The sequence below is a fragment of the Xiphophorus maculatus genome, chromosome 24 (genome assembly GCF_002775205.1).
Source record: "Xiphophorus maculatus strain JP 163 A chromosome 24, X_maculatus-5.0-male, whole genome shotgun sequence".
Taxonomy (NCBI): Eukaryota; Metazoa; Chordata; class Actinopteri; order Cyprinodontiformes; family Poeciliidae; genus Xiphophorus; species Xiphophorus maculatus.
The window spans coordinates 4703973-4721578 of NC_036466.1; positions in this window are offsets into that span (position 1 = coordinate 4703973).

Consider the following 17606-nt stretch of genomic DNA (forward strand, 5'->3'; position numbering starts at 1 on the left):
TGTTGGTTTAATACATAAAGCAATTTGCCGAGGTTTAAAAAAAAGTCAGTCTGTTATAGGGCTGCACAATATTAGATATTAATATTGGTAAATATTGTACTGACGATATCAGTTGTGATATATGCCTGCTTTCTTTCTTTCTTTCTAACCTACGTCCATCAGTCTGACCTTTAACCTTTCGGATGATGTCAATCGTCTCGGATGTGAAGACCTGCTGCCAGGGAACTCCCACCAGCTAAATATTACATTAAAGTGTAAAAAGCAACTTCATAACACTTTGTCCAACATCAGTGTCAGAAGTAAGACTTCTGGCAGAAACAGTCCACTAAAGAAATTCTGCCTCGAACAGTTCAGCCTCTTCTACCCGGAAACATAGAACCAACAATATATTCAATGGCTGGCAGTCTACATTATGCTACATTTACTGTTTTCTGTAGTTTGCATTAACTTCTTTGTTGACTTATTGTTCAGACTTGGCTCTTTCCCAGCTTTTCCCAACCGACTTAAGGGCAAAAGCGGATTGTCGTAAATCCTCCTCCTGATGATCGTTTTCTTTTTTTCCTTTCTTTCCACTACAAAAATAATTCATCTCCACTTTTCTTTTTTTTTTTGCTATTCTTTCCTTCGGTGTGTGTTCTGTTTTTTAATCAGTCTTGTAAAGCGTCGACCCGTTCACTCTTCTCTGTCTCTGATGGATGAAGCTGAATAGAGGCGGTGTGTATGGGTGTGTGTATGTAGACTTTTGTCCATTGTGGTGACTCTAGGAGAAAAGGTCTTAATCTAGCTGCTGCCATTGCCACTGCTGAGACCTCCAGCCCTCCGCCTCCCCGACGCCGCGTCCAGCCATCGAGGCCCTGTTGTGGGCAGGCTGGCCAGCCAGATCAGGGTCTGGGGTCCAGAGCTTGGCTTGGATCCCGTCCTCAGCCTCCAGCAACGATGCCCCCCTGTACACCCCCCTGGCAGAGCCCCTGTCCTGGCCCAAACTTGGCCTCGAAGCTGCCTTACTGGCTCCGGGTCAGGGCGGATGGAGGGATGGTGGGGGAGAAGAAAGCCTGTGCAGTGGAGTGAGGAGAGGTGGAGAGGCTAACAATGCTATCAGAGAGCCGGCGTCCTCCTCTCGAAAGAACGCACAAACAAAATCCGCCCTGTTTGTCTTTATTTATCGCCGCTCTTCACACACAGACGACGACAAAGGGCGACGGCTGAATAAGAGCAAGTGAGAGGGAAGAGGACAGCAGAGGGGGGGGAGAAATGGAGCTGCTCAAATGTATGAATGAGGAAAAACAAACGAGCTGCCAACGTGTAATGTAAAGAAATGAGAAAAGTGTTAAAAAGATGAGCTGAGATTCAGCGGGATGAACAGAAAGAAGGGGAGCGGCGGCACGATGTTGGCCGAAGCCTCTTTGACATTGTCAGGCTTCCTGGGTCCCCATGGAAACCCCCCCACCCCCCCAAAAAAAATCAGCATGTTTGCTCAAAATACTTTCATCAGCACCCCAAATCGGAGCCAACAAAAGCACGAGGGATGACGAGAGGCCGAATAAAAAACACAAACACAAATAACAAAGAGCAAAAAAAAAGCAAAAACAAACATAGTGAAAGCTGATTTTTGAATAACCGCTCATTGACCCGTACCGTTTTGTACACAATCATGTTCAGGAGTTCAGCAAGGTTTTAAGTAGCCATCGCTTTAGGGATCAAACTGTAGAGTAATGATGTTGCCGTGTTTACATGAGGCATTACGGCTATAGCCTTTGGTTCGTTAGAATAAGCTCTGGGCGGTTAAACGTCCGCTTTATTAACTTTTCTTTTCCGTAAATAAGTCACACACACGATTAATACATTCATGAATAAAAGAACTGGGAGTTTGTTTCACCCTGACCACAGATTGCTCTGTGTCCCGGTTCAACCCATCACTTTAATACTGAGTAAACTTATTTTATTTAGTGGTTAACTAGTAAGCCAACAGTTAATTGGACCATTTATCAGATTAATAATTTGTGAGGAAGGAAGAGAGAGAGAAAGACAAACAGTGAAGGAGTGCACAATGGGAACTTGGAAATGAATACAACGTTAAATAACAACTAGACATAAGAAACAAAAGTAAACATAATGAACTAGCTTCACTGAGAAAGAACTGAACTAAAACCACTTTTAATTGCCCATGTTAATTACACAAGCACCAAATATACCTGAATTTGCAATCAACAGATAATTCCAAAATGATCTTTAATCTCTCATATTTCTGGAGAAGTTCAGAATTTTGAGTTTTAAGAATGTGAGGGCAGCCTGTCATTCCCTAAGGAAGGATCCAGGTGCCTAAGTCTTGTTTAGCTTGCTTTAATCAGTGCCAATCAGTGCCAAGGAAAAGAAATGGTGCCTCTAGATTGGCTGCTTTTCACATAATGAACATTTGGATCACTTTTTCCCTCAACGAATGAAACCATTTGAAAACTGTTTGTATATTTTTAGGTTATGATTGTCTGATATTAAATTTGTTGTATGACCTGCAACATCGGCAGTATGACATGCAAGGGAGAAATGAATGTGGCCCGTCGATCCGACAAAACTTATATTTTAGTTTCAGATGGTTTCAGAACTTCAAGGTGAATTCATAAATTGTTTGAATTTCTATAAATATATATAATAATGTGAAGTTTCAAAATGTGTGATATGTGTCAGATGCCAAGCAGTCGTGGTAACACCGAAGTAACACCTCCGTTTGCTTACGCCTGGTTTTACCAAAAGATTCTTTTCCTGTTTGCAACGTTTTAAATGTTGTACTTTATATTGCAACATATTTACTTCATTTATTATAAGCAGTATTAAAACTCCAGCAACATTTTTCAGACTTTATATAACACTTTGCAAATAGTGATGGCTTATTTTCCACACTTCGAATGGCTATTGTAAAAAAAAAAATAATAGTAATCTTTTGTGTTATAGCCACTGTGCTTTGAAATACACATTGGAATTTTCAGACTGTAAATATGACAGAAGGATCTGCTATAAGATCGATGAAACACTGCTGCCCTAGTGTCTAACTCACTGTTTTGATCTGATTTGTTAAAGTGTTCTACAAATCTAACATTACAATATAGTGTGTGGTTCACGTACTGAGTATTTTTGTTCTCCGCCCACTGGAATCCCAAAATACTGGAGACCCCCTCTGAAAAGTCATATAAACTGCATATTTTAATAGCTAACTATCTTAGCACTAAAGCTAACATCTACTGTCTTTCTTACCTGAGGATTTCTAGAGGACAAGCAAGTTTTATGACAGGACAATTGGAAGTGTGTTTGGACCAAACTACATCTACTTTTCTTTTTTTACAGAGGAAATGGAAGCAAAGTTTAATCTCAGAGAACATTGTCCAGTGAACAGATGAGACCAAAGCAGAGATGCTAGACTGTAAGTACAGAGCAAAGTTTGGAGAAAAACAGCTTAGCATCACAATGCTTCATACCAACTGTTAGGTACGGTGGGGGAGGGCTAGTGATACGGACTGCAGTCACTGAGATGACCATAACTCAACCTGATCTGGACTCTAAATAGGATGATGACCCCAAGCACAGCAGACAATGGCTATGTGAGAAAAGAACCAAGGTGTTGCAATGACGTAGTCAAAGGCAAAACCTCAGCCTGGTTGAGACGCTTAAAGAGCAATCTCATTGCAATGCTGGGGAGGAAAGTGGGCCCAAATTCCTTCAGTAAAAAAGGAAATAATTTGAAAAACAGTGAAGGTGAGTTTGAATTAAACCCAAAGAAGATAAAGAGCAGGAGAGAGAGAGAGAGAGAGAATACCATCCATAATCAGACTGGGAGTTAGAACCAAGGATAAAAAGCAAACAAATGAAAGGCAGAGACCTGCGCCAAGCTGTGATTTTGCAGGAAGAGATGGTTCTTCATCTGCCGCTGAACCCGGCCCTCCACTAGAACAAAGCCTCCTCACATCGCGCTCACTTATCCTCCATTTTTCATGTCGGCCGTTTTTTGTTTTTTTTTGTCTACATGTCAGAGAACGTCCCTCCCCTTTGCTTTTTTTCCTCCATCTAACACAGTGGGATAAGCCTCCCCATCCTACATACACACACACGCACACAGATGAATCCGATTCGACCAGAAAAACAGGATTGACGGAGTCGAACCTAAATACACACGTATCTGTCGTGTGCTTGTTAGAGATGTCTGGATGGAAATTTTTACAGGCGCCACCCCTCGCCTGCACCTTGATACACCCCTCGAACCGGTGCGGGTCGAGAGGTGCTGTGCTGACTCCGCCACCTGCTGTCTGATGGCACATAAACAAACTAAACACACATTTCCTCCCGAGCCGTACCCCGTAATCACAGCACCAGTAAAAACCTCACACTCCATTTCCCTTCAGTGCAGGTGACTGCCTGGGCACCGGCTGCTTTAGGAAACTCTGTGTTTGCGAGCGCATTAAAGAAGTTTGGAGACAGCAGAGGAAGTGGGAACTGCTGGCAGAGAGGAGGAAATGGCATCGTAATTAAAAAGTATGTCTAAATCCCCAAAATAAAGTGGAAACCCGGCATGTTGTTGAATGAAACTCAATAAATTTCCAGTGAAGCCACAACTATAAAATGTTCACTTCTACTTGTCTGTTGATGCTTCTAACTTCCTATGATAAATGCCAACGAATTGCTGGAATCTGGTAAAAAAAAAAAAACCCTAACAACTGCCTATTTGTATTGAGCAAATCTAGAATCCTTTAATACTCACAGTGGAAGCCATGTTGGCGCAGACAAGGCCACATTCAACATCTTCCTTATCTCCACTCTTGGGGATTCAGCCATGCAGGGTTTGATAGCATTAGCATTAGCAACTGATGGCTAACATCAGCGTTTGATAGCTAGCATCAGTGTTGCAAAGCTAGCATCAAGATTTGATGTTTTCAGCTGCCTTGTCTCCTTTCTCCCTTTTTCGTTGCATGTTACGTCTCTTCTTTTCCTGTGGTCTTGCTTCTTTTATTCTCTTATGTCTAATCAATCAACCAATTGATCAATCAATCAATCTTGATTGAGCTGTAATCACGGTGTCAAACCTTTATTTTGTGGCTCTTTCATTTCTTCCTTCATACTTCTCTTCCTTCTGTTGCCGCCCTTCTTCTTGACGTCGTTTGTTCCCGTTTACTTCTATCCTTCCTTCATTTGTTCTTTCCTTCTTTCTTTCCATCCTTCTCCCCTAATTCCTTTCTTTGTGCGATACTTATTTTTCCTCCTCCATGTGTCCTTTATTCTCTTCTGTCCTTTTATTCCTTCCTTCCTGGTTCTGTTTTGTCCAGGCTCCACAATTAAAACCTGCCCACTGTGGAAATGCCCGTCATACATGAAATATTTAATAATTGGAGTTGAAAGTTGACTCAGGAAAACTCTGAAATTTTCGCATGACAAACCTTTGGGCACCCTTTACGCCAGCGATGCTGCCAGCGATGCCGCAGGTGATGCGGCGAACAAACGTTTGTAAAACGGAATGCGCACAGACACGAGATCCCTTGACCTCTCGCTCACCCTCCATCTTGTTTGTTTACTGGTTTATCTGTTGGAAACAACAACAGGAACCAGGCTATGTAATTATTCCTCCGTGCTGCTTCACTCACTGTAATTATACACCCAGAACAGTGTGTGTGTGTGTATTCTCGATGCCCAATACACACGTTTTGTCGATTTGTGTGTGTCTCGGCGCTGCACACCCATTCTAGCTAGAGTGAGGGGAAGAAGAAGAGGCTGATAAAGAGGGATGAAGGGGCAACAAGCTGAGGTCTTTGTTGGCAAATGGCAGCAAATCAACATCAGGGCCGCCCCATTTGCTTTAGGCAAGCAGCTCATTGGCGTGCGCGCGAGTGTGTGTACACGTCGAATGAGGGAGTGAGTGTGCGTGAAATAGCGATGGGAAGATGTTAGAGACGAAGAGGGAAAATGAGGTAATTGAGAAGTTAATGTGTGCTTGTGTCTCGGCGTCCTTCTCTGGGTAAAACATGGAGCTGGCAGTCCACCCAGACTCTCCATGTTCGTTTGTTTCAATTACTGTGAGCAGAAACATGTTTTTTTTGGGGTGGGGAATTTTTCTAAATCCACCCCTGGCCTGTTTTAGGAATCATTTCGCCGTATCTGCTTTCGCCGCAGGGTAATCTACGAAAACAGCCCGTTTTAAATCCCACTCTGCAAGTCATTCATAATCATCATTATTTAAGTTGAACAACATTTTGTTTAGTTGCCGTTTTTTTGATTTTATTTTTAGTTTAAATGCATATTTTACTATATTATAGTTTTCAAAAGTATTTCTAATCCCTTGAACTTTTCCACATTTCGTCCCAACCCAAAGGTTTTGAATAATTTATCAGGATTTTGTGAAGTGGCTTCACAGTGAAACAAATCTGTAGTCTGGTGATAAAAAAAAAAAAAAAAAAAAAAAATCACATCCAAGGTTTCCTTTATCAAACAAAATGCATTAAAGTTTAAGGTTTTAATGTGATATGAATATTTTTACAAAGTAAAAAGTTTACCAAATTCACCCTAAAGCATCACGTTGAATTTTCTGCCGTTTCTCCCCTTCAGTTGTGCCGAGATGCTAGTTTGGCCGTCCAGCTGAATGCGATTCATTATTAATGTGTGAACACGGTCTCCAAGGACCCGCCGTTCATTATTAATGCTCCACAATCTCCTCCTTTCCCTCCAAGGATCTCCCGTCTTCCCCCTTTTCCCGTCCAGCCGCTCCTTCTCCAGTCCAACTGTCTCAGCTGCCATCTCATCCGCCGTCTGGTGGAAAGCTAATAACAGGTGTGTCTTCGTCCCGTCTCCTCCTCATCATCCTCTCCCGCCATCTTCAAGCTGTCTGCGGTTTGTTTCGGGTCACCAGGCCTCCTTACAAGGCGCTAAATATGATAAATGTGTGCAAGCGGGTGAGCGGACCTCCTCACCCGCTTGCCTGCAAACTGAGCTTGAAGACTTCTTCTGATGATTAACTCGAATATGCATCATCTATAATGTTTGTTTCTAACACCCGCACCATGCCATCACCACACACATCTGTCCAACATGAACAGCAGCAGCAGTAAAAATGGCCATAACTGTGTTTGATTGGACACAGATTCAAGTGTGTGTGATTTTATGACGCAAAGATAATTATCTCCATTTACGAGATGATGTTCTTCTTGCTCCATGATCGATTCCGGCTCTTCTATTAATAACACAGAATTAACGGTCTGGTACCCCGAATTAATGCTTTGACCCTCCTAAAAATGGAAAAAAACAACAAGTAGGGGTAGAGATCATAAACATTTATAGATATTATATCACCTGTTTTCTTACATTTAGCATACTAGCAAGAACCTTTTAATCAGACCCTCGAAGGTGAATTAGCCATTACCGTGTCAAGCAGATGTGCTGTAAAATAAAGCTTCAATGTTGAAGTTGAAAAATCCAAGCAAATCTATAGTAGCTAAATATACTGTACTTGGTAGAAAAAGTGTGTTTTTTCGTTGTTGCAGCAATGCTTCTTGGGTGCTTTGAGCTTCCTGAAGTCTTCGTCTCTCATCCTAATTCATGGTGTTTATGGTGCCGTTTGAGCGGCAAAATTACAACTACTGCACACCCAGAGGTGGCCACTTCCTTGTCGCAGGAGGCTAATCCGCAATCTGATTAACGACAGGCTCACTTGTGTTAGCTTTCTAGAGGCTAGGCTGGTCACTCACTGGATTGCCTTCTTCTTCTGCTGGCTGTTAGCACCGATAGGCTAGCATTAGGATTGGCTAGCATGCCTAGGTTGGTCACCTGTGACTTTCTTATTTAAAGGAAACTTTATCAAAAAAACATGGTTGGCATACCTGTCGCGGCCTTCTATCTTCCAAAACCAAAAATTCCAACCAAGGCCGTGGGTGGCAACAGGCGGTTTGATTTCCGACTTTTTTGTTTTGAAAAAATATATATATGCTTCATTTCTTGCAAAAAATAGAGACAAAAGAAGGTCTTACAACTTAATTGAAAACGAAAATAATCTTAATTTAATGTTTCAAGCTCTAAAAAGTGGTAAAAAAAAACAAAAAAAAAACATTTACAAAATCTCCCGTGAACACACCAGACATTTGCCACCAAGCGACGAGTGTGTTCTTAATTACTCAAATTAATGGGAGGGTCTAACAATTACCAACGTAATCTAAACAATTCCAAATCTAAAAATGAATTACAAATGTTGGTCCTAAACTAACTTAAATATATTCTAACTGCCCAAAGGAGTCAGTACCAATCTGTGAGAGTTAAACATAGTGATGAGGTGTGGTTGTGTAATTTAGGATTTTGGGCTGTTTGTTGACAGAGATGTATCATACAATAAAAAATAAAATCACAAGGAGCAAAAACTAACCAACAAACACACAATAAACAGCCATGTGAAAAATGACATGAAAGTCACATGAAACATCATCATATTTCAGATCTGGACCAGTTTAAGCTTTTGACTCACAACATCACACAGGATGTTTTTAGGTCTCTGTCCATTTTTCAAAAAATCTGCGTGTATGCAGCACACAATCAGAAAACGACAGTAATTATGAGGTAAGAGGGCAGTTTGCTGTGAGAGTGTGTCTCGAGTCTGTGGGTGTGTGTGTGTGTGTGTGTGGCAGGAACAGACGGTGCTGTGGCCTTTTGCTTGAGTGTACTCAGGTGCAAGGAAGCGAGTGTGTGTGTGTGTGTGTGTGGAGAGAGTTATTTTATCCTCAAGTGAATCAAGGAAGGCAGCCCTGGGTGTTTTCTTTTGTCAGGAGCTAGTAGGCGTGTGTAGAGACGTAATGTTCCTAAAATAGTCTTTCCAACCAAAATGCTTCACAGCATTTGCTTTTGCTAATTTCAACTTCTGAATTCCAAGCCAGTCCTGCTGATTCACCACACAACTCTTCGCAGTACTTCCTAATGTATTCAATCCTCAATTCATCTATAAATACCACATGGACCAACATGCCTTCCTGACCAAGTGCTTTTAAATATGTATTATGTTACCGATAATTAAAGCAGTGCTGAAATTTATCAGTAGTCGGTTTCTGTTTTCAAGAAAAATGTCAGTGGAACATTTTAGAGATCAAACTACAATTATATATATATTTATTAATATTCTTTTTTTTGTCCAACATTTAACATTGTATGTTGTCTGCAGCTGCTTTCTCTTTCAAAAAGTCAGGTATTCAAGTAAACTTTTTATTAACGACCAATTAAATGTGATCTACAAATCAAGCCAATGGCTGCTTCTGCTTAACATCTTCACCTAATAAAACCCCAGTCAGTGTGTCAAATTAAGCATATTAAGAGCAAGTAGCAATGCTAGCACACTACATGGTGTTCTACTTTTCAGTTCAGGGATGAACTGGAGGAGTTTGCGTTTTGAGTTGCAGCCCAATAGCTGGAATCCGAGAAAACATGACGCTGTCTCTTTAAGAGCTACAATTACAGGTAAGTTACTGGGCAGCAGAACTCCTTACTGTCAGCTTCTAGTTGGATTTGCATGATGGCGATGAAGATGCAAATGTCTTGTTATTCAGTACTGCAAAATTAGCGAGTATTAGCGCAGAGCAGCTAATTACTGTAGCCAGGTAACCGCTACTTATGCTGAATAAAGCTGGAAAACATGGCAGTTGGAATAAAAGTTTGAAGTTAGTCAGCGTGAAGTTGTTTCTTCTCTTTCATATTTCTGTGTTGGGTAATACTGCAACAGATATATGAACATGCAGGCCTGCAGTACTGCAATAAAATAAATGTATTGATATCAGGACAAGCTTTTTCCATAAGTCATGGACTTATGAACTAATATTTTAGCCCAAATCCAACCGAGTAGTTTTGGGCCTAGTAAGAGCCCAGATCTGGATCTCAATCAGCTGCTGTCTGCTGACTTGAACCAGGCTAAACATAAAAAAACCCCTCAAAAACATGAAAGCTGCATGTGAAGAGGCAGTGAAGCTTTCCTAATCAGAACTAGGTTTATTTTTTTTTTTGCACTTTGACTCTCAGCTTCATTTCCTGCAACCAAACTTACTTGAACCTCTTCAAAACTCACAATGTAAAGATGCATCTTCAGAACGGGCGTGTATTATTTTAATGTCCCCACAAAGCCAGTCATTGTGCATCGTTTTCTCATGAATGCCTTAAAATGCGACTCTCCTCTGCTTCTTATCAGTTTCTTGCCTTAAACACACTTTCTGCTACTTTAATTAGTATTCAGTCATCTGCTTGGATATCCTTGTGAACTTCATAAATGCCACATATTCAACAAATAACAATTAGGCTTAATTAAAATGATTAAAAACTCTCATCTAATCTGTCAACATGCTCTGTTTGTAGCTCACACTCTGCAAGTGTGTGTGTGTGTTTCCTCTTCATGGTTCACAAATCAAGAAGATCACTGCATAATGAGCAGGTCCTTAAGATACACAGACAACCACCCACCCACATATATCCATAGCAAACAAACACGTCCTTAAGACAACCAAAGCTTATCAATAGTTGTTAATTAAATTCTATTAATAAAAGACATACAGAATGCATTGAACTCGGTGTGTTTTTCATCTTGTTTGTCTTCTTTAATGAAAAGATTTCACCTTGGAGGAAGTATGTGTATGCGCAGGTAAGTGTGTACAGTGGTGTGTGTTTAATTACTTCTAAGTAAATACAGATTTGACAAGAGGATAGTTGTAAGGCTTTGAGAATTTCACCAAACCACATACAGAACTCTACGAATGCAAAAATATGGGACCTTCCTAGAAAGTAGCTGGTCCACCAAAATCACTTCAAGAGAATCTCACTGACTCATCCAGGAGGTCACAGAAGAGCCATGGCTCCCGCAAGCGCTATGCAGGAAATTCTCAATAGGAACCATGTTTGTTTTGGTTGTATTTACCCCTAATGCCCTGCGCTGCGGTCCACTTCCTGCTTTTGGAGCGGTCTCTGGTCCGCTTGGCTTTCACATATTCGAACCACACCAGAGTTCACTTCAACCGTACCAAGACCGAGGTTTGTAGCTGGACCAGAGTTCGCTTTTCGGTCCACATCAGAGTTCGATTAGCATTCACACCTCCTCAAACAAACCAAACTTTCTAGGCAAACAGACTGGTGTTGGATTAAAGCGGACTGAACAGGGCTGGTGTGAATGAACCCTTAAAGAGGACTTGAAGTCTTAAAAGAAATCTTCCATTCCCCTGTCGGAAATGAATCTCCAAGTGTTAAACTACAACAAACATGTTGGTCTAAGCAAAGTCAACCTAAAAGCAGATCTCAAGATGCTAAAGAAAGTCTTCAAAATCCAAAAAGTGCCATCACACGACATAGCTGTGTCTCAGTAGTGAAATAACTTCTTAACAATGACCACCTGCCTTATTGTCTTTCAGTTTGGTTTGGTACTGGTATTATTGGATCTCAGGATTATTGACCGTAGTATACCACTGGAGTGACCGGAGAACTTCTGGTTGGGTTCTTGACTGATTTGAGTCTTATTTAAAGGACAGGAACCTCTTTGTGTCCATAGTTTTAATTGGAGTTGACTAAAATCACATGTAGCATTCTCCAAAGTTCCAAGTTGGGGCCCCGTCATTATTAGGTCAGATTAAATTACAACAAACAATAATTATGCAGATGATACACAGATCTAAAGAGGAATGTTATACAGTCAGCCGCAGCTTCTGGTTCTGAAAACACGGAGGTGGAACATTCAGCTTCTATGCGGCACAAATCTGGAACAAACTCCCGGAAAACCGCAAAACAGCCGAAACAATGAGTTCCTTTAAATCAAAACTAAAGCCCACTTGTTAAGAGCTGCTTTTATTTTTCATTAACTGGAACATTTATTTCAACTTTCTAAAAAACTTTTCATTAAGTCATTGCAATGCACTCTTATGTTTTTATCATGTAAAGCTCTTTGAATAGTCGTGGTTCTCTAATGTGATAAACGACAGCAGACACTTGTTCATGTGAAAGTAAATATTAATTAAATCCAAAAGATGATGCACAGAAGTGCAGGTGGGAAGTTTTTGCTCTTTGCACACCAGCTATGAGGATAAAGTTTGTCCTATCCTGTTGTATTCAGTTTTTACTTGGATTTAAAAGAAACATTAAATTTAGCACTTCAGAGTTTTTCCACTTTTTTTTTTTAAATTTTAACTCCTTAATCATTTTTGTCGCTCCAAATTGCCTATTGATGTGTGTGCTTTTTAAAAATGTCGGTAATACATTCACATTCGATCTGACTTGACAAATAAGAACAAGGTTGTGTAGATGTCACAGGAATCAGGTGAAAAAAATATGTTACACCATTTCATTTGATAAGAAAACAAATATCCAACCACTCAATATGAAATTTGTTGATTTTTAGCAACAATGATTTATTTAAAAAAAAAACCACAATAGTAGTTATTTTGATAAATAGATCAGAAACCAAAAATCCCTCAAAAAATAATTATAGGTTAGATTTTAAATCACTCAGTTTATATCAGCAAACACCCTAAATAATTAAATGTCCAAAATTTCCCGTTCTTTTTTAAAGAGAATAATGGCCGCAAAGGAGTTCCATATGCTCAAAAAACAAAACAAAGTCCTGGACGTATTTCTCCGTTTTAATCCAAAGTCCCAAACCAAAATGAAAAATCCAAAACGTAACCCACCCCCCCCAAAAAAAAGTTAAGAAAAAAAGAGTGGTACCACCAAAAATCCCCAAAAGAAAAGTAAAGTCCAGATCTCACCGGGAGAGACTTTCCTCCTCTCGCACCGGGAGGCGTTTCCTGGGTGCACGATCTGCGGCGCTGGGACCGAACTTTGATTGCTGTTTTATCTCTTTTCTTTGGTTTTTTTTTTAAAAACTTGTTTTAAACATTCAATCAAGTCAAATCTCCCGCTGCACAGATCTGACGGTGCGCGTCTCCCTCTCCGGTTGCGTCGCCGCGCGCCGACGCACACGCCCCTTTTTAACTCAGTAACTCCAGTCACGCCTCAAAACCAGCGCGATGCCGCCCCAAATCAGCTTTAAACAGTGGAGATTCGGAATAATTTTAACAATGACATAACAGCAGCTGTTCAGGTAATCCAGGGAGGAAACCATGGGTGCCGAGACGAACTGGCGAGTTGTGACTGGGATAGAGGAGCTTAAATACTGGGAGGTAGTAAATGGAACAATGGCCTCGCTAGATAAGAGGAGTGATTGCAGGTGTGAGTATTTGACACAGGAGCTGAGGAGAAGGTGGCACTGGGAAACTAAGGAGATCTGCTGGGAACGCAAAAGGGAGGAAACGGGGAACTGAAAAATACTAATACAAAAGACACTAAGAGTAAAGAAAACCTGATGAACTAGGAGAGAAAGAGATGAGGGAAACCATAACCGAACCTAAATAGGAACAAGGCTGATCTAACAACAATAGAAACTAAAGAACATAGAGCTAGAGAAACTAGAAGATCTAAACAAAGAAATAACCTAACTAGAATTACTACAGAAAGACTAACTGAACCTAAAGAGACAAAATAAGAACTAGTGACACCATGAGGGGAGCTAGAAGGACTAAAGAAATAACCTAGCTAGAATACATACTTAGACTCGGACATGGAAGAATAACTGAACCTTGGGTGATGAAATTAAGAAATAAACATTACTAGAAACACTGCAGGGAGGCTGAAATAAGAAATAACTTAGAAGGATAAAATAGAATTAAACTTCTATTAAAGAAGGCTTGACATGGACTCAGACAAACAAGGACAGAACCTAACGAATAAACCTAGAAACACTATAAAGGACTGAAAATAAGGACAGCAATAAGACAGTTCTGATTACACTAAATACCTCAAATAATATGAAGGGCTGAACTAAAGTGAACTAAAACCTGAAGCTAAATAAAATGGAAAGCAAAACCAATCTTGGTACAAAGCTCAGCAAATTAGTTGATATTAGATTATTTTTTTTTTCCATAAACAACACATCATTTATTTTGTCTATATGTGGGTTTCCATAAAAATTTAATTAACTAAAAATCCTCCAATTAACTCGATGAAAACTTTTAACGTGAGAGACGAAGACTTAATACGCTTCAGATTCAGACTGACGAGGAAAAAGGTGAATTTTCTGTCCGATGGATCATTTCTGCTCCGATTTGGCTGTAGAGGGTCACAGCAACGAGTATTTTCTGCTCTAAAAAAGTTGTTTTAAGCATTTCAAAGAATTTATGAAGTGATACACAAACGGAGAAGAAGCTTGGTGAGGTAACATCCTGGACAGGTTGCCTGGGCAACACAGATCTACTGTAGTTGAACCGCATGTTCTGTTGTCTTTCCCATCTTAAAATGCCCCTATAGGACGGATTTATACTCCATTAGAATCATAATTAAATGTTCCTCCGCTTAAGAGAAGTGAAGCATAAAACATGAAATATTTCATGTATGTTGATTTTTCATTATGGCTCTTTTGATTGTAAAACAAATAATAATATTGCTTTGATTTGGAAACATTTCACCAAGGAATAAATCTAAAGTCTAAAACTCCCTGTGTAGGATTGTGTTGATGAGACAGATAACGAATTTATTTAGAGGCATTTTTTTTAAATTTTTTATCAAGGATGGCATGAGGAACCAAACATTTCCTATATTACCTTCATTTATTGACGCGACTGTAACTTTAAATGCTTTTATGGTTAAAGCATGAGAATAAGAACGACGCCGCAGCCCGGCAAAGTTGTTAGAAATCAGAAATGTGTTGGTTAAAAACCATTTTCCCCTTGATTCTCTATTATTTATTTTTTTATTATGATTTTCTACATAAACACTTCTAAAACAAAAATAGCAAAATGGCCTATGCAAAACATGGTCGCACAAAATGCACGTTAAGACCTCTTCTGTCCTCAATTTAGACTAAGAATAAACAAGCGCGAGGCAAAAGAAAAGAGTAAATGTGTCATTAATAAAAAGAAAGACGAGCTAATTGTGTTGCATGCTAGGGAAAAATCAAAAATCCATTAGAGGGAGGGAAAAGGACGCGGAATATGGCTTTTTGAAAAACAGATGATGTCTCACAAAAGAAGAAAAACCAAGTGAGCTTTTACCTCTAATTTGCTCCTATATCCTTGATTTAAGATGGTCTCCTTGTGCCGCTCTGTTTGTGTGTGCGCGCGCCTAAATGAGTGTTGTGCTCTGCTTAATGCATGCCAATGAGTCAGGCAACTTTATCTAATCTCCATAAATGGCCATACAGTTCAGGAAGGTCAGCCACACACACACGCGTGCGCTCGCGCACACAAACGCATCCCGACGAGAGAGAGAGAGCGAGCGAGCAGAAGGAGACGATAATTGAGAGAAATTAGAAGAAATGATGGAAGGGACCGGTCGGCAGAAAGAGGAACGGGAGAGACAGAATGGACTCTGGGGTGAAACAATTAGCTCTGTCATTTAGTATTTATATGGCTTTTCCAGCTCAGAAAGGTCAGAGCGCTCCTACGAATGAGAAACGGTTCTCCCACACAGTGAAGAAAGGCCCATTTCTTCAGTTTGTTCTTACCGAACGCACAGGAACAGAGGGAGCTCCTGCTGGTGATTGATTCGTTAGAATATTAAAACTAATTCACAGTAAGACAAAGTTTCAATCCCAAACACAAACAGAAGTCATCTGTCTCTCAGACAAAACCTGAGATGACGAATGAAAGCTAAACTTCCTGCCGTGGTCTGATAAATACAGTTTTTGCTCCAGTTCTGACCAGCGTCTGACCGAGACGTTTGGAAATCCATTTGCTGTGAAGAACTATGCCATCGAAACATTAGCGCGTGCGGCAGTGATGTATACAAATCAGATGTGTCCAAAGTGTGGCCAGAGGGGAGAGATTTCAAATTCAAGAGACTCGGCAACGCCGTCACAGGAAGTTGAGATCATTGCATCATCTTTACATTTTAAGATGATGCAATGATCGGTCAAAGGAAAAACAAATCCACAGTTAAATAATTTTTTCATTTTCATTGAAAAAAGTCAAGGTTTTGTGGCTTGCAAGCATTTTAATTTCTACCCGCTTTGGCCACCAATAATATGGAACTAAGCAGCAGTGAATGGAAGTAGTTAAAAGTCCAGTTTTTCTTCATCATAACCAGCTCAAATTGAGATCAGTATGTACTGTGATACAGAATAATAATGTCTGTACCTTCTCCCTCCCCGCGCTGCATCCACTCACCTCTAATTAGCTCAAGTAACCCTGAATTTTGAGTTCAATCTTGTCTCGTGTTAGTTGGAACCCCAGCTCGGTTTCGAGAATCCGTCCACTTTCTGGAAATAAACGAGAAACATCCGACGTTCCAGTGAAGCCGGAGGGATTTCCTCTGGACGGTAAACAAACTCATCGTGTAAAGCTGTGACAGCGAAATGAAAACAGGACGCAGCTTAACATTTGGTCTGTTTAAGTGTCTGGATGTCTGAACTTCCAGTCCTTTCAGGGTGTACTCAGTGATCGTCCTTATTAATTACGTCTCTCCCTCCTTTTTTTTTTTTTTTGGCATTTCACGGTTACTGTTTTCTCAATGCTTTTGATCCCTGCGTGACACACGGTTAAAACGAGCCTCAGGGGCGAGTTAGCAATTTGTATGTATGTGCGCACCTTACATGTGTGTGCGGTGTCACTTTCAGGCCATCTGGAGGCGACACTTAACGGAGAACATCGAGTCACTGAATCATCGCCTACGCTTGCCTCAACTTCAATGTCAGACTTTATCAAACGTCTTCAGAATGCAATGGAATGAGAAATGTGAATGTGGTCCAAATGAAAACAAAAGAAATCTTGAGGATTGAAAAGTTATTTGAAAGCTGCAATCCGGAGCGACCGTTTCTCTTTTTATTTTTAACATGAACACAATTTGGAAAAAACTTTCTTTAAGATCAATCGTCCATGGATCGCCTTAAGTAAAGCTCTCAACCATTTAAGTAGTTTGGAAGCAAAAGTGATCTTTGTACACCAGCTTTGTGTCAAAGACGTTTGTAGTGAAGTTCTGTGAAATTATCATTGACAATAGTTCCAATTGCTGTTATAGATATATCACTGTGAGCTTGTCAAAAAGAAATTATAAGTCCTTAAAGTGATTATAAGCTAGAAAGCTATCAATCCATCAAAGTTTACTTGGATATCACATTTTAGTAACAAGGCTGTTCATCATAAAAACAAAAAAATACAAAGTCATCAAAAACACCAGGCAGTCAACAACTGATAAATATTACATTTTGATGAATGACATAATCAAAATCACCAATACACATCAAATATGTTGGTGAACATTTCATTTATTGCGGTTCAAACGCAACTCTAAACAGGTGGGGGTTTTAGTCTAAATTTCAAAGGAACTCAGTGTTTCAGCTGTTTTGCAGTTTTCTGGGAGTTTGTTCCAGATTTGTGATGCACATAAGCTGAATGCTGCTTCTATGAAGCCACTCCTTTCAGCTTTACCATGGATTTTGCCGGTCGGTTGATCAAGAGTCAGTTGGTAACATGTCTTACATAACTTTGAGGAAGGGACTTGGACTCCAAGCACCTTTGGTACTGCTGCTGTTGACAGTTTGACACGTTGTCCAAAGGTTTACTAGAAATAGAGAAAGACTGACA